Source organism: Peromyscus leucopus, chromosome 18 (genome assembly GCF_004664715.2).
Source record: "Peromyscus leucopus breed LL Stock chromosome 18, UCI_PerLeu_2.1, whole genome shotgun sequence".
Lineage (NCBI taxonomy): Eukaryota > Metazoa > Chordata > Mammalia > Rodentia > Cricetidae > Peromyscus > Peromyscus leucopus.
The window spans coordinates 38,373,925-38,399,035 of NC_051078.1; the positions used below are offsets into that span (position 1 = coordinate 38,373,925).

A 25,111-nucleotide genomic window follows, 5' to 3' on the forward strand; every position below is an offset into this window, starting at 1 on the left:
CAGTCTGGGCTACAGAGTGAGTTCCAGGACAGCCAGGGTTACATACAGAAACCCTATCTTAAAAAAAAAAAAGAAGAAGAAGAAGAAGAGGAGGAGGAGGAGGAGGAGAAAGAAAGAAAGAAAGAAAGAAAGAAAGAAAGAAAGAAAGAAAGAAAGAAGGGAGGAGGGAGGGAGGGAGGGAGGAGGGAGGGAGGGAGGGAGGGAGGGAGGAAGGAAGGAAGGAAAGAAGGAAAGAAGGAAAGAAGGAAAGAAGGAAAGAAGGAAAGAAGGAAGGAAAAAGTAGCACACACCTTTACAGGATGCAGAGGCGGGTGGATCTCTAAATTCCAGACCAGCCTGGTCTACAGATCGAGTTCCAGGACAGCCAGGGCTACACAGAGAAACCTTGTCATGGGGGATGGGGGAGACTGAAATTTGAGGGACTGGAGAGATGGCTCAGCAGTTAAGAGCACTGGCTTCTTCCAAGATACCTAGGTTTCTCAGCACTCACATGGCAGCTCAAAACCATCTCTAACTCCAGTTCCAAGGGATCCCACACCATCTTCTGGTCTATATAGGCACATGGCACACAAGATATACTCACAGACAAAACACCCATAGATGTAAAATAAATAATAAATAAATTTTTAAAAGCTAAACCAGGCACTGTGGTATGCAACTGTAATTCCAGCAGTTGAGGGGTGAAGGCAGGAAGATAAGGAATCGAGGGTCATCTTTGGCTACATAACAACTTATGTAGCCTGGACTACATGAGACCTTCTCTCAAAAACACAAATGATAATAATGAAGTTAATAAATAAAAACAAAAGAAATCTTAATGGGAGCTATCCATTAGGGACTGTATCAGCCAGATTTCTGGTTCTGTGAATAGGTACCTAAAAAAATCAACTTCAAAAGAAGGAAAGGCTTATTGTCGATCAGGATTTCAGATATTTCAGCCTGTGGCCACTTTGGGCCTTTGGGGTCATGCCAAGAGCTCATAGGAGAGCAGACCTGGTCACTTGTGATTGTCAAGAAGCAAAGAAGAGAAAAAGTAGCTGGGGTCCCAGTGGTCTCTTCAAGATAGTGCCTGTGGTGGCCTAAATTCTTTCTGGGAGGCCTCATCTTCTAAAGGTTCCAACACTTCTTGACACGGCTAGTCTGGAGACCCTACCTTTCTCATGCATAGGCCTCTGAGGGACATTAACTATCCTAACCACAGCAGTAACCTTCACTGCAAATGCAGGTACAATACAATTATTTCATTCAAGTCTATTTTCCAATAATGTTGCACACTCAATAAGTGTGTGAATATTTAAAAAATAATTCAGAGCTGGTTACAGTGGTGCAAGCCTGTGATCTCAGGACTCAGGAGGCAAAAGCAAGAATATCACAATCCAAGGCTAGCCTGAACTACATCAAGAGTTCCAAGCCTTCCGGGGCTACACAGCAAGACTCAGCCTCGATGATGATAATGATGATGATGATGATGATGATAATAATAATAGAATTATTTCAGTCTTATTCCATTTCACTTTGTAAAATCAAAGCTGTATAAATCTATGTAAATTTAAGAAACCTGCTCTATGTATTGAGACACTAAAAACTTCAAGATTACATTTTCAATGTAGAAATTTGAGGCAGGAAAAACCTTCAACTACAAATATGTTGTTTTAATATAATCTTTACAATTAACTTTTGAAGTAATGACAACATTTTTATCCATCTTATTACAGAAATTTAAGAAAAATTAATTAACATAAACCTTTTGGAATTAAAATGCTATTTTTTTTTCCTTTTGAGGCAGGTCCTCATTATATAGCCCAGACTGGCCCTGAACTTAGTATGTATCCCAGGCTGGCCTTGAACACCTATTTCTCCTGCTTCAGCCTCCTGTGCCACTAGGCCTGGTTGTTTAAATTTTGCTTAGCTTGGTCTAAAGTCTTCAGAGTGGGAATATCTGGAATGAATAATTTTGATTAAGAAAATTATGTGAAACCAGGCTGGTGCTGGTGCATACTTGAGTGGTGCAGCACTCAAGAGGCAGAGGCAGATAGATTTCTGTGAGTTTGAGTCTACAGGGCTAGTTCCAGGACAGCCAGAGCTTTACACAGAGAAACTCTGTCTCTAAAAACCAAAGAAAGAAGGGGGTGGGAGAAACACATGAACTTCTTATCCTACCTAAACATTTGCTACTAGATGACTTCCATAGCTTAGATCCTGGTACTTGTACTGATGTCAGCCATCTAGAAGCTTCTTCTGGCACTCTCTTTATGTAAATTTTCCTTCAGTTTACTTTCCAGTTGATAAATTGGTTTAAAATCACAAAATCAGAACCACAAGTAAACACATGCCCATGTTCCCTTCAGACTCTGATAGTTGATACATTTCCAAGAAGATTGGCACATCTTGGGATTTTTTTTCCCTCTGCTCAGTTGTCCGGGAATGATAGTTTCTCCCTAAGTGGACTACGATAGTCAAAGATACCAACCTGGCTTTGAGAACAAGCTCTGGGCTGAAGCAACTGAGCCAAGACAGCCAAGAAAACGGCTTCCCTTCCCTGCCTCCCTGATCATGTGAACTAAATCTGTAATATAGACTTGGATCCAAATTTCTAACAGAGCATATTAACATTCCAGATTATACATCCAGGGTTGTTCTGACCCAAGAGTGACCTGTAAGCAAGTTAAAACCTCTAAACTATCCTAAACCAGGAACTCTCTAAACCAAACCAGCACTCATTCTTCCTTCAGTGACTTCCTTAGCCTTGAGAAATCTACTCAAAGAAGCCAGGTGTTGTGACCCATGCTTGCAATCCCAGCATTTGGAAAATGAGGGCAAGAAGATTACCACCGTGCATTTGTTAGGGTCCTGGAGAAGTCCCACAAAAGACCACCATCCACGTATGCAATCAACAAGAGCGTTTATCATCTGGGGAAAGCTTCCACTTTGGTGACAATGTTGAGAGGGACCTGTGAGTTCCTTTTAAGTACAGCTAAGGGGAGTTCCTAGAGCAGTTAGGTCATTTTAGATATGATTGGTTTAAGTAAATGGCAATCACATTAGTACATTCTGATTGGCCAGAGCTAGTCAGGGGCTGGTTAAGGCTACAGTTTTTCCATTTGGGGGCAGGTCTGGACAAATCCCAGACTTGTCCTTATTTGGTTATCTGCTAACAGTGGCTCAGGCCTGGTACAGCATGTACCAGACCTCCTCATCCTTACTGTCAGGGGTGTCAGAGATTGCCCTTTGTTCATGGCTCCCTCAGAAAGTGCTTGCCCAGTCTGAAGAAAACTGAAATTGAGACCTGATCTCTGAGAGAAGACTGAGCAGCCAGTTATGATATTTGGCAGGCCCTCTCACATTGACCTGGCTTTTGTTTTATATTCCACTTTGATTTTCACAAGGGCATGTGTTGAAGTTGCATGATAGACCGATGATACAGGGAGATGTAAGAAGGTAGGTGCTCACAATTCATCAGAATTTGAGTAATGATCAGAAAAGGAGACTCTAAATTTAATATTTGAACTGTAATTCCTACCTAGGACAAAATAAATCTGATGTTCTATAAATAGCTAAGTGTTTGCTTTATCATCATCTTTGAATATCCTACCTACATCAACAATAAGACAAACAAGATTAGGAATGATATGAGCCTGTGGTTCCCAAATGTTCACCAGGCACCAGGCTAAATTTACCCCTTTTCTTCCCTTGCCCCTTTTAATATTAATGTGATATATCTTGTTATAACTGTGAATTTAATAAAAATTCTTTTTTAAGACTGTTTTACTTATTTATTTATTATGTATATATAGTGTTCTGCCTGCATAAACACCAGTATGCCAGAAGAGGACACCAGATCTCATTACAGATGGTTGTCAGCCACCATATGGTTGCTGGGAATTGAACTCAGGACCTCTGGAAGAGCAGCCAGTGCTCTTAGCCTCTGAGCCATCTCTCCAGCTCCAAATTTGATCAAATTCTTATTCTATTGTCTTATCTTTATTCCTCCAGCCAGGTCCTGAAACTATTGTTAATTATGTTCAGTTGTTTCGTTCTTACAAAATACCCTCATTCTTGACCCTTGTTCAGATAAGCTGACAGCTGTACTTTAAATGACATTCTACAGATCTAGAGAGAAGGCTCAGTGGTTGATAGCAGATACTGCTACAGAGAACCACAGTTCAGTTCCCAGCATCCACACTAGGCAGCTTACAACCACCTCTAACTCCAGCTCTAGGGAATCTGTCTCCCTCTTCTGGCCTCCATGGGTACTTACACTCACATTTGCACAGACCCATACACACTTCCCCATCATTTAAAAATACAAATCAATCTTTAAATTGGAATACATAATCCTGAGGTGTTGAGAACATTTTCTGTCTGATATTGCCTACTGGTTGTCAAGTTGTCAACAGCTCGCAATGCTCTGTGTGGGGTGCTTATGAGAAGAGCTAAGCAGGCATTATTAGTTGCCTCATTGACAGACATTTCCATCTTATTTCTTGCTCACCTAGTCTACATTTGTGGATGCATAAGGCAGAAATGCACTGTGGGTAATGGACCCTTCCCCTCAGCCCCGTCCTTTAACCTCTAACAGTGTTACCTCCCTTTTGCTATAATTGATTTAGTGGTGGGAATGTGGCTGGCATAAAACTCTGACCAATCATCCTAGCACTCGGGAGGCAGAGGCAGGAGGATGTCTGTGAGTCCGAGGCCAGCTTGTCCTACATAGTGAGTTCCAGGACAGCCAGGACTACACAAAGAAACCCTATCTTAAAAAAAAAAAAAGAAAGAAAGAAAGAAAGAAAGAAAGAAAGAAAGAAAGAAAGAAAGAAAGAAAGGAAGGAAGGAAGAAAGGAAGAAAGAAAGAAAAAGAAGGAGAAAATAATAGTAAGTTCAAGACCAACCTAGGCTTCATGGTAAACCATATCTCCGAGAAAAAGAAGAGGACATAGACAAGGAGGAGATCTACTTGAAGGAAACAGACACTGAAGAGGAGAGAAGCAACTTCTGATCACACTCTCTAATGTTCTCACTAAGAAAAGATAAGTCAGTATCTTGTTTCCATAAAACAAGAACCAAGTACTATTTTTAAAGTAGGATCTACTTTAAATTTATGAGCATATGAAATTTTAAAACATGAAAACAGAATTTAAAAATCAAAATAGAGACTGGAATATAGACGTGTAGAAATCTCTCAAAAGGACAGGATAAAAGCCAAGCTAAGTTTCCCTGCAGCTCCCTGGCCAGCTTGTCCAGCCAAAGCAGTGCATGCCAGGTTCAGGTACAGCCCTGACTCAAAAGGAAAAAAAAAGTGGAGAGTAATTGAGGAAGACATCCAACATCAACCTCTAACCTGTATACCCCTCCCTTGACACATGCACTATATATAGATAGTCATACAAGTACATACATAGACACATACACACACACCATAAATATACACAGATATCACACATGAATTTAAAAGGAGCAGGAGAGAACCACCCACTCTTTGATTATATTTTTATAAATGTCTATTACCTGACTCAAACTTCAGATGTCAATGCACAAAAGACCTTAGGTTGACTCTCCGGCACCGCAAATAAATAAGAAGTCCCATACAGATCAAGATTTACAAGGAAAACTCAAAACTTGAAAGTAAGAGAGGAAATTGTGGGAGAATTATTCTGATAGATGGGAATGGGAAAAGCATTTCTGAGCGTGATACAAGATATAGAAAAAGGCTAAATATAATTTTTTAAATTCTGCTTAGAAACAACATCATACACCAACCCAAAACACAGGAAAATCTACTAACGACTCTTTGCATTCCCAAAAACTGATAAGAAAAAAGGCCAATATTTGACTCAAAAAAAAAAAAAGAGGCAAAAAATATAAACAAACAGTTCTCAGGAAATAAGTTGCATATTGCTTTAAACCATAAAAATATGCTCAAACCTCTCTATAATAAGGGAAGTGCAAATTAAACTTCCAGATTGGCACAGACAAAAATTCTGATAACACCATGTGGATGAAGGTTAGGCAGACAGATGCTCAGGCATATTGCTGGTGGGAGTGTAAACTGCCTCACCCCTGTGGGGAAGAACTTGACAACATCTATCTATGCCTCAAATGTGTGTTTTGGCAGGTACCATGAGTTGTATACCCCAAAACCGTTCCTTCAGATTTGTTGCTAACAGAACCCAGTTGCTCAGGTGGCCATGAGCCAAACACCCAGCAATGAATCGATGTATTGATTATTTATATTTATCAAGCACCTGCTGGCTGCTAGCTAGGCACTGTTCCATGCTCTGAAAAGACACCAATGAAGGACTCCAAGGCCAAGCTTCGTGACAACCCTGGCTGAGGTTTTAAAGCAAAGGGTAACGGTGATACGGTGGTGTACGCGTCAAATAATAACTGACGATACAATTTTCTATCTGAACGGAGGCTTTTGAGAGGGAATTGAATGCTCTCTAACATGAACTGGCAACATAGCACAAACTCGGATGAGTACCGACAGACTCGAAAGTATGGGTTCTCCTTCCTAATCCTAAAATAATGATGACGTCAACACTGTCTCCGTTACTGTTCTAAACAATGCCCTTCCGTTGTAAAACCACTTTACTCGGGAAGAAAACCCATCCCTGAACTAGCTCTGGAGACAATGATTGCTACAGATAAATATGAAATGATGTTCAACTTCTTTAAGAATGAGGGAAGTTTCACTCTGGCCAGAGAAGCGGGTCCCTTGTGTATGTTTTATGGCTTCCTGTTCAGTGTTTTTTGTTTGTTTGTTTTGTTTTGTTTTTTCAAGACAGGGTTTCTCTGGGTAGTTTTGGTGCCTGTCCTGGATCTCACACTGTAGACCAGGCTGGCCTTGAACTCACAGAGATCTGCCTGGCTCTGCCTCCAGAGTGCTGGGATTAAAAGCGTGCACTACCACAGCCCAGCCTGTTTAGTGTTTTTATGGGATTCCTGAGTGTGCAAACGAGTGGGTCTCTGAGTCTACATCTGCTTCTTGTGCCTTTTCTTGGGTTCTTTTCTTTCTGTTTGCTTGTTTCATCCTATTCTGATGTGTTAGTTTATGTTTTAACTTAATTTATTTTATTTTATTATTTTCTCTTAGAAGCCTGTTTGTTTTCTAATGAGACACAGAAAGAGAGAGGATCTGGATGGGAGGGGAGGAGGGGAGGAAATCAGGATATATTATATGGGGGAAAAAATCTATTTTCAAAAAAAGGAAAAAAATTTCAAAAAATCCAACTATTTGAAAAAATGAGGGAAGTTGGAATAAGGTTACTAATAAGACCTAAATCTTTGAGGGGCTTGAAAAAGAGGAAGGATGTGGGCAGAATGCTCTATAAAGCTTGGGCAACTTGAATTGAGATGGTAATGCAGTGTATAATTCTCTGGGTATATCCCTTGATATGAAATGATTAAATTATTATTGACTCCAAGGAAAAACAGATTACACTATGGATTTGGGCTCTTAAAAACAACACAGAGGGGGGCGGAGAGATGGCTCAGAGGTTAAGAGCACCGACTGCTCTTCCAGAGGCCCTGAGTTCAATTCCCAGCAACCACATGGTGGCTCACAACCATCTGTAATGAGATCTGGCACCCTCCTCTGTATACATAATAAATAAATAAATCTTAAAAAAAAAAAAAAAATACCACAGAGCTCTAGTACAGTGGTTCTCACCCTTCCTAATGCTTCGACCCTTTAATACAGTTCCTCATGTGTGGTGACCCCCAACTGTAAAATTATTTCATTACTACTTCATAACTGTAATTTTGCTACTGCTATGAATCGTAGCGTAAGTAGCTGATACGCTACCCCTGTTGAGAACCACTGCTCTAGAGTATGAAAAAAATACTAGAGTCACTTGCTGTCCGCTGACTTCTGCTTAATTATCACCTACTAACTCACCCAGGAACAGGCTCACCAAACAAGAAGACATCTGCCAGAACTCTGGGTAACCTTCCTTGCTGCTAAAGGAATGAATTTGGAAAGTCTGTTGGGTGGGACTGGTTTTCTGCTCAAGCACCAATCTTAGTAGTGGTCTTACCGCCTGCAGGAGTTAGCGTGTAACCACAAAGCGACGTTTGTAAAAAAGGAAAAGTTGATTGGCTAAAGGTTGAAAGAAGGCAGACCCAGGAGAATGAGAGGAAGCCTGCTGGTTAGTTCTTGTTGGCTTCACACAGTTAACCTCCACCAAATCAGCCTGTGGGCACGCCTATGGGACATTTCCTTGATGAATGATTAATGTGGGAGCTTCTCGCCCATTGTGGGTAGTGCCACCCCTGAGCAGGTCCTGGGTTGTATAAGAAAGCAGGCTGAGCAAGCCAGGGGGAGCAAGCCAGTAAGCAGCACCCCTCCATGGCCTCTGCATCAGCGCCTGCCTCCAGAATCCTGCTGTGGTTTCTCTCAAGGACAGACCATAACTTCTAAGCCAAATAAACTCTTTCCTTCCCAAGTTGCCTTTGGTCAGAGTGTTTTCTCACAGCCACAGAGAAGCAAACCAGAACAGACCGTAATCTTTTGAAGTCCTTGATGAACTGCCAAGCCAATGCAGACGTCAATTGAGAGAACTGTAGAACAGTTTTATCTATACACCTTTTGCTACTTTTGGAATTTCATTCTATCTGCATTGTGTTACTTATTCAAATACAACTAGAGTACCAAATAATAACTATACTCTTACCAACCCAACATTTTAAAAATATATTTTATTTTATTTTTATGTGCATTTGTGTTTTTGCCATGAGTGTTGGGGTCCCCTGAAACTGGCGGGTCCTCTGGAAGAAGAGTCAGCGCTCTTAACCCCTGAGCCATTTCTCCAGCCCCCCCACCCAACATTTAAACCAAAAATTTATCTATTTTTTAAGGGGAAATATATCTTCTTAAAAAGCTCACAATGTAAGGCCGGAGTGATGGCTCAGTGGTTAAGAGCACCAGCTGCTCTTGCAGAGGATCTGGATTCGATTCCCATGAACGCAAAGGGTAATGACAACCAGAAGGGTTCAATTCCCAGCACCCACATGGTGGCTCACAGCTGTCTGTAACTCCTGTTCCAGAGATCTGACACCTTCTTCTGGCCTCCTCAGCACTAGGCACACACATGATACACAGACATATATGGACAGGCAAACATACATGTGAAAATAAATATTATATATATAATAAATCTTAAAACAAAAAAAACCTCATAACTTGATTTTGGGAGGCAGAGGCAGGTAGATCTCTATGAGTTCGAGGCCAGCCTGGGCTACAGAGTGAGTTCCAGGATAGGCTCCAAAGCTACACAGAGAAACCCTGTCTTGGAAAAAAAAATAATAATAATGCAGGAAAATCCAGTGTCCATGGCAACCTCCCATGCACCACATCTTGGCCTCACCTTCTTTATGGACATCTTCCCTTTGTGCCAGGCTGTTTCCTCTCCTCAGATGAACCTTCTTGTTGATGGTCACTGGTCCACCTCAAGGCCAGGCTACTCTTGGCCTTTTGTTTGTCTGCGGTGCTAACGATCTACTGACGGGTCTGGGTTAGTAGCCCTGCTGACCTGTCCAGTCCTAAGGCAGGCACAACCTAATGTTACCCCAACTCAGGAAAAAAAAAGTTCTCCCACCCTCCCACATCCCCTCCCCCTCCCCTACCCCCCCACCTCACCCCTCATCCACCCCCCATCCCTCACCCCCGAATACTCCAGCTGAAGAAGATCAGAGATCCTGGTGACTCATGCTCTTTTCTGACAGTTTGGGGGTCAGTTTTCAAGTATTTGGAAAAAATACATTTATTATGGGTATTTGGAGGTGGGATGGGATGATTTCCACTTCTTTGCTCTTGATCTGTTTCCTCTTTAAAAGCAAGGAACAAGAAGCTGGAAAGATGGTTCAATGGTCTACTCTTCGGTTCGATTCCCAGAACCCACAAGGCAGTTTTGAAAACCAGAAGGGTTTTTACAACAACCTCTTCCAGCCCCCTCAGATGCTAGGCAGATATGATGCTCACATAAGTGCAGGCAACACTCATATTCCTGAGATAGATAGATAGACAGACAGACAGACAGACAGGTAAAGCTGGGGCATTGGTGATGCAAGCCTTTGATTTGATCCCAGCACTGGAGAGGCAGAGGTGAGCAACTTTCTGTGAGTTCAAGGCCAGCCAGATCTACAAAGTAAGTTCCAGGACAGCCAAACTTTAAAAGTTTTTAGATTTATTTATTTTTATCTGATGTGTGTGCGTGTGTTTGGCCTGAATATATGTCTGTGCACCATATGAATAAGTCATATCCCATTAGAACTGGAGTTGTGAGCCACTAGGAATTGAACCTGGGTCCTCTAAAAGAACAGTCATCTCTCTAGACCCCAAAAATAAAATCTTTTTTTATTTTTTATTTTATTTTATTTTATTTTATTTTGGTTTTTCGAGACAGGGTTTCTCTGTGTAGCTTTGCGCCTTTCCTGGAGCTCACTTGGTAGCCCAGGCTGGCCTCGAACTCACAGAGATCCGCCTGGCTCTGCCTCCCGAGTGCTGGGATTAAAGGTGTGCGCCACCAACGCCCGGCTCAAAAATAAAATCTTAAAGAAAAAAGAAAAAAAATCCTGCTTTTATTCCTATTCTAAAAGCACAGCTCTGTGATGACATTCAAATTGTTGCTGGTTTAAGTGCTGAAGAAAAAGGTTGCAGCTGGGTGGTGGTGGTGCACACCTTTAGTCCCAGCACTCCAGAGACAGAGGCAGGTGGATCTCTGTGAATTCAAGCCAGCCTGGTCTACAGAACGAAATCCAGGACAGCCAGGGCCAGACAGAAAAACCTTGTCTCGAAAAACAAAACAAAACAAAACAAAACAAAAAAAACAAGAATAGTGACTTATATTGGATTTACTTGACTTTCTTGGTTCTAGAACCCAGAAATTCTTGCCAAGTGCTTTCAGAGCTGATTTGTTTACTATGAGGTTTTGCTTTTAGTTTTGTTTGTGACATTAATAGGAATCAAACCCAAAGCTTTTTTTGCACAGGCAAAAACCACCAGAGCTACATCCCAGCACCTACAGTTCTCCTAAATAGCTGCATCACGGGCACTGTTGGGATTTTGTTTGTTTTTAATAGGTATCCGCACATAAATTCGGTTGGTGTGTGATTCCTCCCGGATTCCAGACATTCTCCTCTCTCTGGGCATCTCCGTTACATGAAATGGCCGCGATCGCTGTGGATTTTTTTTTTTTCTGGTTATACTTCGTTGGGACACCAGAGGGCGCGAGGAGACTCGGCTCTTGTTTTTCTTTAAAATCTCAGATCCTGGTGGGTGTGGAGAACAAAAGGCCGGGAACGCTGGGCTTTGAGACAAAGGGACAGGGAAAGGGCCGCCCGCCCAGTGCTGGATCCGCTTCCTCGCTCGCCCTAGCCCTGGCTCCCTCGCCAGGCTGAGGACTAGAAATAAGCAGCTTAAGCTGCGCAATCATGAAAAAAAAAAAAAAAAAAAAAAACCACAGTAGAATAAAAAAAAAAAAAAAAAAAAAAAACCAACAGAGGGCTAAGGAAGAACATTTGAGCTGTTTGTTTTGCCTAGTATTAAGTAACTTCTAAAAAAATGACTGTTTTTGATAACACGCATATAGTAGAAAATTGAGGTTGCCTATTGAACGTATCAAGGCTGACGCTGGCCGCCAGGTTCTCCCTGCATCTCTCCGCATTCCCACTACTGGTTGCAGAGTCCTAGCTCCTGCCCCACACCTCACCCCCACCCCTCCTTACACCTCTCCAGCACCCGAGCTTCCTTCTCTTCCCTCAGCTCCTCTTCCCTACATAACTCGACCTTTGCTGGCTGCGCGCCCTCTTGGTGCGCTTGGCTCTCTGGGATCCTGGTCCCCTCTCCTGCCCCTCTTCCTCCCTTCCCTCTTTCTCTTCCTCTCTCGCTCCCCTCCCCGCCTCTTCTCTCTCATCTCATGGCCCAGTTCGGTCCAGACCCTTCCAGATGCCTCTGGCTATGCTCTCTCTGGTATCTACAGTAGAACTCCTCGTATACCTTGGAGCAGTCGTGACCTCATTTTCTCATTCAACTTTTTTTTCCCCCCTGGAGACAGGGTTTCTCTGTGTCGCCCTTGGCTGTCCTAGAACTCACTCTGTAGCCCAGGCTGGCCTCCAACTCACAGAGATCCTCCTGCCTCTGCCTCCCCAGTGCTGGGTTAAAGCAAGCAACTCAAAGACCACATTTGAGCTGTACACCCAAAGCAGGAATAAAACAAGAGTGACAAACGGTGAGCCGCCTTGGGGTCTGAAAGAGCAGCCCAAGTAAAACAATGTTACCATTTCTTTAAAAGATAAATATGTTTCCTATTGTGATCGTTTCTAATTGTAAACATGACACAAACCTAGAGTCTTCTGCGAAGAGGGAACCCCAAACGAAAAATTGCCTTCATCAGATTGATCTATGGCCATGACTATAAGAGATTTTGATTGACAACTGATGTGGGTGGGTCTAGGCCACTGTAGGTGGCACCATCCCTAGGCAGGTGAGCCAGGGACGTATTAAAAGATGAGGTGAGTAGGGAACTAGAAAGCGATCTAGTAAGCTATTCATCCTCAGAGTGCGTTAGATTCTGCTGCCGGGTTCCTGCCTGGAGTTCCTGCTCTGATTTCCCTCAGTGAAGAACGATCATTGGACATGTCAGATAAAAAGAACCCTCCTCCCTGTGTTTTATCACGGGGACCGAAAAGAAAACCAGGACATCTGTGTGGATTGTTGCAAGAGATTTCTTCACTAACAACCTTCTTGCTTTTGTTACCTCGCTACAGTCTGTTCTCAACCCAGCCAACTTTTTGCCTCTTTTCTCTTGTCTTGTTTATTTTGTTTATTTATTTATTTATTTACTTACTTACTTACTTACTTACTTATTTTGAGAGACAGAGGAAGGTAGATCTCTGTGAGTTTGAGGCCAGCCTTGGTCTACAAAGCAAGTTCCAGGACAGCCAGGGCTGTTACACAGAAAAACTTTGCCTTGAAGAACCAAAAACAATGAAACATTTTTATTATTTTCTTTTTTTTTTAATGCCGGATGCTGTTTATTGAAGGAGGTAGGAGGTCTTAAATACGGGCTTACAGCACAATGGGAGAACCCCAGAGGACTGAAGTTCACTACCGATGTTTTACAATCTTGCATCTAAGCTGTTAATGCCCAATATGCAGGATACACAGACAAGGAACTCCCCTTAAGCATTCAGGAGGGTGGACCCGGCAGGGAATTAGCATAGGGAGGACATCAAGGTCAAGGTCAGCAAGCAAGGCAACAGTTACCCAAAACAGAGGCCAGGGCCCTACAGGTCCCCCTTTTATTAAAAAATGAGTTTCTGACTTAGGTTGCGTGGAAAGTCAAGCAGGTCACCTTACCCGCCACACAGGCACATTTTTATTATTTTCAATTTCACACACACATATATAATGTACTTTGATCATGTCCCCCCTTCCTGTTTTACCTTCCTCCCACTAACCCCCTTTTTACATCCCCCAAACATTTAACATTTTTTAAGGGTTTTCCCCATAAGCATCGGTGGGGATTATTTACTTGGATAAGGGCAGCTTTTCAATGGCTATACCACTGAGGAATGTGAATCTCCTTCACAGACAGGTGGGGCCTTATGAGCCCCTCCCCCATCCATGATGGAATCCTGATGACTTAGTCTGTACAGACTTCTTTTTTTTTTTTTTTTCAAGACAGGGTTTCTCTGTGTAGCTTTAGATCCTGTCCTGGAACTTTCGAACTCACAGAGATCCGCCTGCCTCTGCCTCCTGAGTGCTGAGATTAAAGGTGTGCGCCACCACCGCCCGGCTCTCACAACCCTTCTATACATCCTCTATCTGCCTCCATGTTCTCTGAGCCTCGGGAAATATTCGTCTCTTTTGTTGTTGTTATTTTTTTTTAATTATGTGTGTGGGGAGAGATATGTTCATATGAGTGCAGTACCTACAAGGACCAGCAGTACCTACAAGGGCCGGCGAACTTGATGGCTCCCTTGGAGCTGGAGTTACAGATGGTTACAAGCAACCTGGTGTGGGTGCTGAGAACCCCGGTCCTCGGCTGCTGCTGTACATGCTCTTAACCACTGAGTCATTTTGCCATCCTGGTGTTCACTTCTTAACCAAGCTTACCTCCATGCGTTAAACCTGTTTAACTAGCCACTCTCTAATTTTACTCTACTATTTTCCCAATATCTGCTCTTATTGATGTCTAATATGCTATTATATTGTTTATTATCTGATGTCTAACATGTTATTATATTGCTTACTGCTTACCTGCCTGGTAATATAATAAAAGCACCATAAGGATAGGCTTTACCCATTGAAATATCCCAATGCATCTAACACTAAGTTCAGTACATGAATAAGTAACCATACATTGCCTGTCAACTATAATAGCTGATTAGTCAATAATAGCACAGGAACAAGCATGGTCCATGTGTTATATAAACACAAATGCTAGTTATAAACTTTTCTCTCCGTGGCCGGTATTTACTTATATAACGTACAAGCATATGGATCGAAGCCGCAAAGCCCAGGCTTTGCTGCCAGAGCTTACATGATTCCCAGCTTTTCCTCACGTCCTGTGTCGCGCTGCCTAAGACTCTCTTTCAGCCCTATGATGAGACAAGTGTGGATCCGTTTTGTGAGATAGGATTACTAGCCAAACAATTACTTAGCTTGACCAAGACTTGAAACTCCAATAATATCCACTGCCCCTTCTGCTCTCTCCCTCCCCAGAGCACCGGGGGACCCTGTCCTGTGCACTGCCAGCCCAGCCGCGTTTGTAAGCGGAGGTTTCTCCCAATGCTGACAGTGAGGAATCTCCCAACCCCGGTTCAGGTTAACGAACAGCTTTTCCTTTCCATTTTAGGAAGACCGACAGCAGGTGCTGAGCTGCGAGCTCCCGGGTATGAGCTGACTCAGGGTACTGCTCAGTGTCCCCAGGGTGCAGGAAGAACACATGTGAACACAGGCATAGCTCGCAATGAGCGCCTCTTCTCCCTTTATGGAGCAGGGCGAACAGGTGATCCAGCTGACCTCGGTGCCTGCTGCCTTGTAGCTCTGCCAACTGAGAGACCTGGGCAAGTCCTTTAGATCCTACCCAGAAAAGGCCATCGCCAGAGTTACCACAAGGGCCCTTTGGCCCTCACAAGAGTTATTGGAGAGTGAGAAGTGGGCACACGCCACAGGATATGGAGGGCTTTGGCTTTTTTGAGGAAGTTGGTACAGTTAGAGGTGGGGGGAAAAAAAGGAACGGGCCAAAACACACCTCAGAAATGGCCATTTCTGTCTATATTAAACAAATAGCCTTGGCCAGCAGATGTTATTTTTTTAATTGCCATGTAATTTGTGATCTATAAAAATTCACTAGTTCTTAACACACTGCAAGAAAAGGACTCGAAGGTACATGAGTGACAGTTCTAATATTATATTGTTATTGTCTGTCTGGCTTCTACGATAACGTAAGCACCGTAAGGTCGGGATTTACCCAGTGCATCTAATACAGTGTCTGGTGCGTTGTCCGTTCCACATAGCTCCGGAATCCTTTCAATCGTGTCTGTTTACCTGTGGCTCTATAATTGCACTTGGTGACCAAGTAAAAGTTGATAAGTGAGGCCCTCCTTGTTCCCCTGGAAAAAAAATGGCTTGATTCTGTTTACGAAACGGCTTAGTATATCCCAAATGCTCCTATTGGTCCTGTTGGTGTATTTTCACGGCCCTGTGTTAATCGATGGCACGTCTTTGTTTTTAATTCTCTAAATGCAGGATTCCTTAGCCGTGTACAAACTTATTTCTGTTATTCTGAAGTTGTAGACACCTTAAGACGGGCATGGGAAGTCAGTCGATCGGCAACATTTCATTTGAAGGTAGCTAATCCTGAGCACGGATCCTTTTGTGTCAGGAGACACGGGGCTGCGGAACAGCTCTGACCATATGATGCACTTGGCCTTCAACTTCCAAGTGAAACAACGAATTTGCGAGGACCTCCACTCACATGCCCTTCATCACGCTTAACTCAAACACACACACACAAAAAAAGCCTGACACATTGGGAGAGCTCAGAGCTCTGCCAAGGAATGTTCACGTAGTTCGCAGGAGTGAACCTGGAAGTGCACTCTCTTCTAAAGAGACGGCGAGAACCAGCAACATGACCAGATAAACAAGTGCAACAGCCATTCAGTCCGAGGCGTCCAGTTTTCCACCCTCGGTCTTCGCGGGGGACAAGGTGGAACCTGGAGAAACCTCATCTCTCCTTTAGGAGACACCTGGCAAGGGAGCTGCTCACGGCTCCTCGTTAGTATAGTGGTTAGTATCCCCGCCTGTCACGCGGGAGACCGGGGTTCAATTCCCCGACGGGGAGATCGGCTTATTTATATATTTATTTTTTTACCGGCCTGCGGAAGAATTGTGTTTAAACCAACCCTAGACCGTGTCCCTCCCTGGACACTCGTTTTTTGAGCCCACCGATCCCCGGTGAGAAGAGAGATCGCTCTCTCGCAGAGAAAACGCTTAGCGCGGGGGCAGGAAAAGAAAGCGCGGGGACTCGGCTGGGGGAAGGAGGGGTGGCTAAGGGACGGGGCCGGTGCGCAGGCGCCGTGTGGCGCAGGCCCGCGCGTGCGCAGTGGCGTCCCGCCAGATTACAAAGGCAGGGCCCTCCCTGGGCGCGCAGACCGACCGCGTGGGGGAGGGGCGGGGCGGGGCGGCCAGGCCGGAAGTGGCCGGGGTGGTGGGGTGGGGGAAGAGGCGGAAGTGCGGGTTCCCTGCCATCCCGCCGACCCGTTTTAGGCGCGAACCCCAGTCTCCCGCCTCCGCTGGTGACCTCCCGACCTAGACGGAGAGCGAGCTGTCGGGGAGAGCCGGGCGCCGAGAGAACCGGCTCCGCCAGCTCCGGAGTGAGAGGCGGCGGAGGGACCCGCGGGGCGGGCGCCAACCGCCATGGTCTCGGAGTCCTAAGAAACCGCGCGAGCCACAGCCCAGCAGGACCTCGTGGCGCAACGGTAGCGCGTCTGACTCCAGATCAGAAGGCTGCGTGTTCGAATCACGTCGGGGTCATGGGTTTTTTTTTTTTGTTTGTTTGTTTTGGTTTTGTTTTTGACTTTTGAATTCACCAGCTTAGTGCGAGCCGCGGTGTGTTCCCGCCATTTTTCGAAACTGCTTTTTGTGCTTTAAGGTTTCGTTCAGAAGTCACCGTAATACTTCAGTTGCTGAAAAATAAGGTTTACCAAATATCATAGCGCCTGAAGGCCGTTTTTAGGCCTTGCAAAGTGAGGGGTTTTTTTTTGTTTGTTTGTTTGTTTTGGGGGGGTTGTCATTAATGACTTGAGAAATGGTCTTACTGCTGTGCGTTAAGCATTGTTTTTCACAGCAATTACGCAATTTTGCGGTACAGACGGTTTCTCCAAAAATGGATTTAATCTGTTTGCTTTTTGAAAGCAAGTACGATCGCGTAAATGTTACAGATTTTGAGCAGCAGAAAACATTTTAAGCCACCCGGTGCCACATGTTGGAGTTAAGTGCCCATGAATGGAACACACTGGAATGGAGACATAAAACAGACACACTAACTCTGCCCCGGGTCATACAGCCCATTACAAGGTGATACAACCGGTTCTGTCTGCACCAAAAGAGTTAACGTTTGTACAAATGAAATAACGTGTTTGGTTCAAGCTAGGATAAAGAAGTACTGTAACAGGAAAGTGCACACGTAGGGGAAAGATAGATTTAGTTCAACACTGAATTGTCTATCCAAAGTTTTCATGGTCGAGCCTTAACTCGCTCCTTCCCCCATCCTCAGTAACTCAGAATGTGGCTATTTGGAGACAGGGCTTTTAAAGAGTTGATTAAGTAAAAATGAGTCGATTAGATGGAGTGCTAATGCAGTCGGACTGACGTCATGCTTCTGGACGCATGTCAAGGATGTGTGCACATAGAAAGTTCGTGTTGAGATAGCAGAAAGCAGCCACCCTCAAAAGAAGCCCACGTTGCCTCCTCCTTCCACAGGGAAAGGACCGGAGAGGTGAATGAGAGGCAGACTACAGGAGCTTGTGGCCTTCTGATTTATTCTTAGGGAAAGGCAGAGCTGTTAGAGTCATTCATAATTTTGTCATTCACGACTGTAACGAGATCACAGAGAACACAGAACATGGCCTAGCCTTTTTCTGGACGGCACCCTGGGAATAAGAGGGGCAGATAAGACTGGCCGTGCTGTTCACCTTACAAGCTTACACCGTGCCAATTAAGTCCAAATACATCAAAATGCATGTGAACTGGAAAGCGGTGGCCTTCCGTTTGCTGCAATAAAACACTCTGACCAAAGCAACTGGGGGAAGGAAGGGGGTTATTTTAACTTGGACGTCACAGTCCATCACTGAGGAAAATCAGACCAGGGACTCGAGGAGGAACTTGAAGCAAACCACAGAGAAACGCTGCTTTCTGGAACCCTCGGGCTCATGCTTGGCTTTCTTACACAGCCCAGGACCACCTGCTCGCAAAATGAGACTGCCTGCAGTGGCCCTGGGCTGGCCTACATCAATTAACCAGGCAGTTCCCCTCAGACAGATCCACAGGCTAATCTAATCTGGACATCCCTCATCGGGTGAGACTTCTCAGCTGACCCTAGGCTTTGTGAAATTGACAGAGCTAACTAGGGCAAATATATGTATCTGAATATTATCGTTTGTATGTTTGTTTGAGAGAGAAGCTCACTCTGTAGCTCTGGCTGTTCTGGAACTCACCATGTACACACCACGCTGGCCTCAAAAAGAGATCTGCCTACCCTTGCCTCCGGAATCCCGGGATTAAAGGCCTGCCTGTGCCAACACCACCTGGCCAATTACTAATTTTTTCTTTCAAAACTATCATTTCACAGGTCCTAGCTTTTCCTCTAAGCTGGATCTGTGTAGTTTCTTAGAATGGTTAATTGGGTGGCTTAGTGTAATTTAGAAGCAATCTAACACTGCATTTTTAACTAGCCTATATTCATTATATGGGGATGGCTTGTCGAGAGAAATTTAGGAATACACACATCCATATTTGACTCTTCAGATATATATATTTGTGTGTGTGTGTGTGTGTGTGTGTGTGTGTGTGTGTGTGTGTGTGTTAGGGGGGTGCTCTCAGAAGCTTTAGAGGACTTCAAGGTTCCTAGAACTGGAGTTACAGATTGTGAGCTGCCTGACATGGCTGTTGGAAACAGTCCAGGACCTCTGGAAGGACATCAAGCACCCTTCACCACTGAGCTGTCTCTCCAGCCCCTGGCTTTTCAAACTCTTGACACGTAGTCACTTTATGACTTAGGGCTTGTTCGTTAAAAAATGAGCTAGTATTGTTTATCCTGAAAAGGGATAGAGCTACTAGTACAGTATGATCTGGTTGTGTATTACCTGATTAATAACCTCTTTCCTCTGAGATTATTTTAAGTCAGTTACCTAAAACGGATAGTCTCTGGATGAGCTGATTAAATGGATTTTTAAATGTGCAACATGGAGGACAGACTTTGAATTCTGATTGGCCAAGTGATCCCTTAATTTCTCGGTTTTGTTTGTTTATTGTTTGGTTTTTTGGTGTTTTTAGGTAGGGGTTGGGGTAGGTTTTGTTTGTTTTTTTCTCTTTTTTTTTTTTTTTTTTGTTTTTTGTTTTTTGTTTTTTGAGACAGGGTTTCTCTGTGTAGCTTTGCGCCTTTCCTGGAGCTCACTTGGTAGCCCAGGCTGGCCTCGAACTCACAGAGATCCGCTTGCCTCTGCCTCCCGAGTGCTGGGATTAAAAGCGTGTGCCACCACTGCCCGGCCCTGTTTTTCTCTTGAGACAGGATCTCAATATGTAGCCCACACTGGCCTCCAACTTGTCATCTGCTGGCCTCAGCCTCCTGTTGCTAGGACAAGCATGAATCACCACACTCAGTTCTCACACTATTTTAGTTTTTCTTAATCACGTTTGTTTGTTTTTGTGGGGGTGGGAGGCTGGTGCTGTCATGCTTGTGGAAGTGAGAAAACAGCCTGTGGGACTCACTTCTCTCCTTTTACCAGCGATCAGACTTGGTAACAGGTACCTTTACCTGTTAAGGTATGCATGTTCACTGTAGAAATCTTGGAAAATATAGGAGAAGAAGAATTTGCCTGTGCCTCTCTGCCCACCGGAACCACTTTGTTAGGGAAAGGCACTTGTGCTAAGGCCTGCCTATGGGAGGGAGAGGACAACGTATCGGTTCTTTCCTTCCATCTTGAGGGTTCCGGGGACCGAACTCAGGTCATGGGGAACGACAGCAAGCACCCTTACCTGCTGAGCCATCTCGTGACTCCCCTTTCCCAAGTGGAAGTACTATGAACGTTACGGCCAGTACTAATTTAGTGTTTGTTATGGTTTTGATATGAAATGTCCCCAAAGGCCCATATGTTGGAAGGTTGGTCCACAGCTGCAGGCCCCGTTGAAAGCACTAACTTCATTGGTGGGGTTAAGCCATGGATCAGTTTATCCTGAATGGGCTAGTAGGTAGTGGGGCCTGGTAGGTGAATATGTATTAGATTTGTTTTTATTTATTTTATGTGTATCAATGTTTGCTTGCATGTAGGTGTGTGAATTACATTTGTGCCTGGTGCCCTCAATTCACAAGAAGGTGTTGGATCCCCTGGAACTGGGGTTAAGGACGGTTGTGAGCTGCCATGTGGGTGCTGGGAATTGAGCCCAAGTCCTCTGCAAAAAAAAAACAAAACAAAACAAAACAAATGCCTTAACCACTGAGCCTTCTCCAGCCCCCTGAAGAGTATATCTTGTTTCTCCTGCCTTCCCGTCTCTCTGCTTCTCAGTTGCCATGAGGCATGAGGTGAGAGTTTTCCTCCACCACACCCTTCTGTGGTAATGTTTATGCCTTGTCACAGCCCTAAGGCATGTCACAGCCAATCACGGCTGAAAGCTCTGAAACTGTGAGCCAACACGATCCTTTCATTCTGTAGGCTGATTGGCTCAGATACAGTGTCGGTGTGACAACAAACGACTAACAGTATTCTTTCCTTCCCTTCGCTTTTTTTTTTTTTTTTTTTTTAATTTTAAAAAATGTTTTCTCTGTGGATTTGTCATACCTGCAGGGCTCAGAATAGGACACCGGGTTTCTGTGAACTGGAGTTATAGGCAGTTGTAAGCTGATGTAGATGCTGGGAACTGAACTCCAGTCCTCCGAAAAAGCAAGTGTCCTTATCTGCTAAGCCGCCGCTCCAGTCCCTGCATGGGTTTTAACTTATTGATGATGATGATGATGGTGGTGGTGGTGGTGGTAGTGGTGGTGATGATGTAGTGTTTGCACATGCCTGATGTAGGGGGCATAGAGAGGTCAGAGAACAACTCTGTGGCGTCAGGTCTCTCCCTCCATCCACCTCTGTGTTGGTTCTGTGTGTGGAAACGGAGCCATCACTCCAGGACTACTTGATTCTCTTGATACGAGCTATGTAGCTTCGGCTGGCCTTTAATGCACAGTCGGCCTTCCAAGCGCAAGAATCACAGCCATGTGCCACCATTCCCTGCCCCCACCTTTTTCCCCCCCTTGAGACAAGGTCTTATTGCTGGTCCAGCTGTGGCTGGAACTCAGAATGTAGACCAGGCTGGCTCCGAACTCACAGCTCCACTAGCTCCTGCTTCTCAACTGCTGAGATTAAAGGCAAGAAGCACCACACCTGGCACACTCAAATAAATGTCAATAATATGTTTCTATGGCCCTGCAGCATTTCCTCATGTGTATGTATATATTATGAGGTTTTTGTTATGGCTTAAATCTGGAATGTCCCCCAAAGGCTAGTTTTGAGCACTTGGTCATCAGCTTGTGGTGACTCTGAGGCTGTAAAGTCTGTAGGAAGTGGGACAAAGTGGCAGGAATAAGTCATTAGGGATGAGTAATGTGAAATCCTGAAGTTCACAACCAATCCCATGTAAAACAGTTTTTAAAAAAGTCAAGTGCACATGAATAGCATGAAAAAGGGATGCAGTTATCCAAATGGTTGAAAAAAATAAAGCTTTGGGAATGAGAATGTGGTTACGTTGTATGTACAGAATGTCAATTCAACCCCTAACAGCAACAGAAAAATAAAAGCAAAAAAAGCTTTATGACAAAATAATTGCACCAAATCTTGTTTTAAACCTTTCCGTTAACTTCCAAATGTTTTTCCATTGATTCTCAAGGTTTTAGGCATCACTTGTATTTTAAGGATTTTTCTTAGTTTAGTACCCATTTCAATATAAAATACTTATTTTTTTTCTATTTTAGGCAATAAGATACTCAATCTTCTGTTACTAAATCAAGGTCTCTCTTGTTATGTAGCTCAGGCTGACATCAAACTTGCTATGCTCCTGCCTCAGCCCCCTCAATGCTGGTGACCCTACCCAGCTGTGTGGGACGTTGTAACTAGGAAATAGAGTACAACACATTAGGTGAGCACAAAGCCTAGACGTTAACAGTTGGGATCCTGAAACAGAGATGGAGGAGGGCAGCAATTATTGATGAAGGTCGGGTCCAACCACGTGGGTGAGGCCAAATGCAGGGGCAGGGTGGTGGTAAGAAGGTGACCCAGGGGCGGTTGCTGGAGCTGCTCAGGTCACCCCCTGCTGACGTCACACAGACTAAGGCGGAGCTCCAAGGGAAACGTGAGGTGCCCCTGCTGAGCTGGGTGGAGGAGCCCTTAGCCCTCGGATTCACTGCCATTCTGAGCAACACAGGGCAAGGTCCTCTGGCCAAAAAAAAAAAAAACAAAGTTAACTTCCGGCAAGCATCAGCAAAGTTGGTAAAGGAAGCCGTGAAGCTAGCAAAGGCTATCAGAGGAACAACGGATTGTTGGAGTCAAGCTTGGAAATGGTAATTAGGAACAGACTTTCTAGCCTAACTTCCTGACCTTCACTTATACAGAATATGAGAAAAAAATATTCTCTACTTTGGAAATCTACAGCAGAGCTAAAAATAAAACTTGTGGCCGGGGGACGGTGGTGGCGCACGCCTTTAATCCCAGCACTTGGGAGGCAGAGCCAGGCGGATCTCTGTGAGTTCGAGGCCAGCCTGGGCTACAGAGTGAGATCCAGGACAGGCACCAATACTGCACTGTGAAGCCCTGTCTTGAAACCACCTCACCCCAAAAAAAACTTCCATCACTAAAATTAGTTCTGAAGGTATACCCATGGGCATCTCCAATCATTTATTTGATAGAAAAGCAGCATTTCTGAGAATTGATAGAACAATCAAGTCTCCTGAGAAATTTAGTTTCTGCAAGAACATACAAACACACACACCGAATGATATTGTCCCAACAATTTAAGAAGGTGGGCAACTCAACAGACTCAAAGTGAAGTTTTTGCTTAGGGAACATCAGGCATCTACAGTGTAGCTCTTTGTAAGTCACAGATTGAATGCTGGGCATGGGTGGTGCTGTGATTAAAACCTCAGTGGCTGGAGCAAGGGCTCACTGGTTAAGAGCAGTGTGCTTTTCTTCCCTAAATTCAGTTCCCAGTACCCACACCAGGGAGTTCACAATTGTCGTAACTCCAGGTTCAGGAGATTCAAACATCTCTGTCCTCAGGAATCTGCACATGTCACACATGTCAAGAAAAGCACATTAAGGCTGGGCAGTGGTGGCGCATGCCTTTAATCCCAGCACTCGGGAGGCAGAGCCAGGTGGATCTCTGTGAGTTCGAGGCCAGCCTGGGCTACCAAGTGAGTCCCAGGAAAGGCGCAAAGCTACACAGAGAAACCCTGTCTCGAAAAACCAAAAAAAAAAAAAAAAAAAAAAAAAAAACATTAAAAATAATAAAAATACAAAAAAAAAAAAAAAAGAAAAGAAAGAAAGAAAGAAAAAAAAGCATTCAGGAGGCAGAGGCAAGTGGATCTCTGTGAGTTCAAGGCCAACCTGGTGTACAAAACAAGTTCCATGACAGCTGGGGCTATTACACATAGAACCCTGTCTCAAAAAAACAAAACAAACAAACAACAACAAAAACTAATAACTATAAGGAGAAATTGCCTTTAGGATAATATCTATTACTAAAATAATGTTCTGCAAGGCAGTGGAGACACACACCTTTGATCCCAGCACTAGGAAGGCAGAGGCAGGCAGGTCTCAGAGTTCGAGGCCAGCCTGGGCTACACAGAGAAACTGTCTCGAAAAACAAAATCATGTTTTTTCAAATTTATAGGTCCATTTTTAGTGAAGGCTTTGCTTTTCATTTTTTTTCCAATTTAACCATGTAGAAACAGGCAAACATTTAAAAAATACTTTTCTGTTCATATTTTTTAATTTTGTTCATGTTTAAAATTTAAGGCTTTTTATAGAACATAATCTAGAGTTTAGACACTGAGGAAATGATTAAGATACTCTGAATCTGAGGTCAGCTACTTTCTCTCCTGAGAAGTACCCTGAAACATTTCCTCTGTGTGTGTATACATATACATTTATATTGTTCAAAACCATATATACATTGTTTTTATTAGCATTTACTATGAGTTTTGTTGCGACTTCTTACAGTATATTTAATAAACATTGATCATGTTCGCCCCTCTATATGTAATATATGTTAATGAGAAACATTTGTTGTCAGTCTTGTGTTCTAGAAGACTAGTTATAACTGTACCATATCTGAGACTCCATCAAGCTCTAACTCGAATCAATAACGTGAGTTTTATAGAGCTCCTGGCTTCCTCTAAAATAAAAAATCCAGTATGCACCACTACGTAGATGCACATGAAGTTGCCTATTAAGGCGTTTCTAAACATTGCGCTTTCGTTTTGTTCCATCACCAAACACAAGGTTTGATGAAGTTATGGTGAGATCCGTGGCGCGTTTGGGGTGGGGGCGAGGGGTGTCTTACCTAGACCGCTCAAGGAAAACACAAAAGCAGGGATTTGTTTTAAGCACCAAGTAACTACAGAAACCAAAGCATTTAGTAACAGGTTAAGAAGCGAACGGGAGATTTAAAAAATGCAATTTTGTAACAAACTCAAGGAGCATGAACTCCATCCAGCTGTGGAAGTCCGGCTCTTCCCTGGATTCCAGAACAAAAGAAGCGTTTGCCAACCGAGGGGCTCTGCCTTTCCTGCGCCCCGCTTCCACTCACATCTGGGGGGACACAGGCGCCCACAGCCTGCCTGGCTTCCCC

General features: G+C 44.0%; 2 non-coding genes across 2 annotated transcripts; both read left to right on the top strand.

Annotated features, from left to right (window-relative positions):
• Window positions 1-16,277: 16,277 nt before the first annotated feature.
• Window positions 16,278-16,349, top strand: Trnad-guc. The gene has a single exon. It is a non-coding gene; the product is annotated as a tRNA-Asp (tRNA).
• Window positions 16,350-16,969: 620 nt separating this feature from the next.
• Window positions 16,970-17,041, top strand: Trnaw-cca. The gene has a single exon. It is a non-coding gene; the product is annotated as a tRNA-Trp (tRNA).
• Window positions 17,042-25,111: the final 8,070 nt, after the last annotated feature.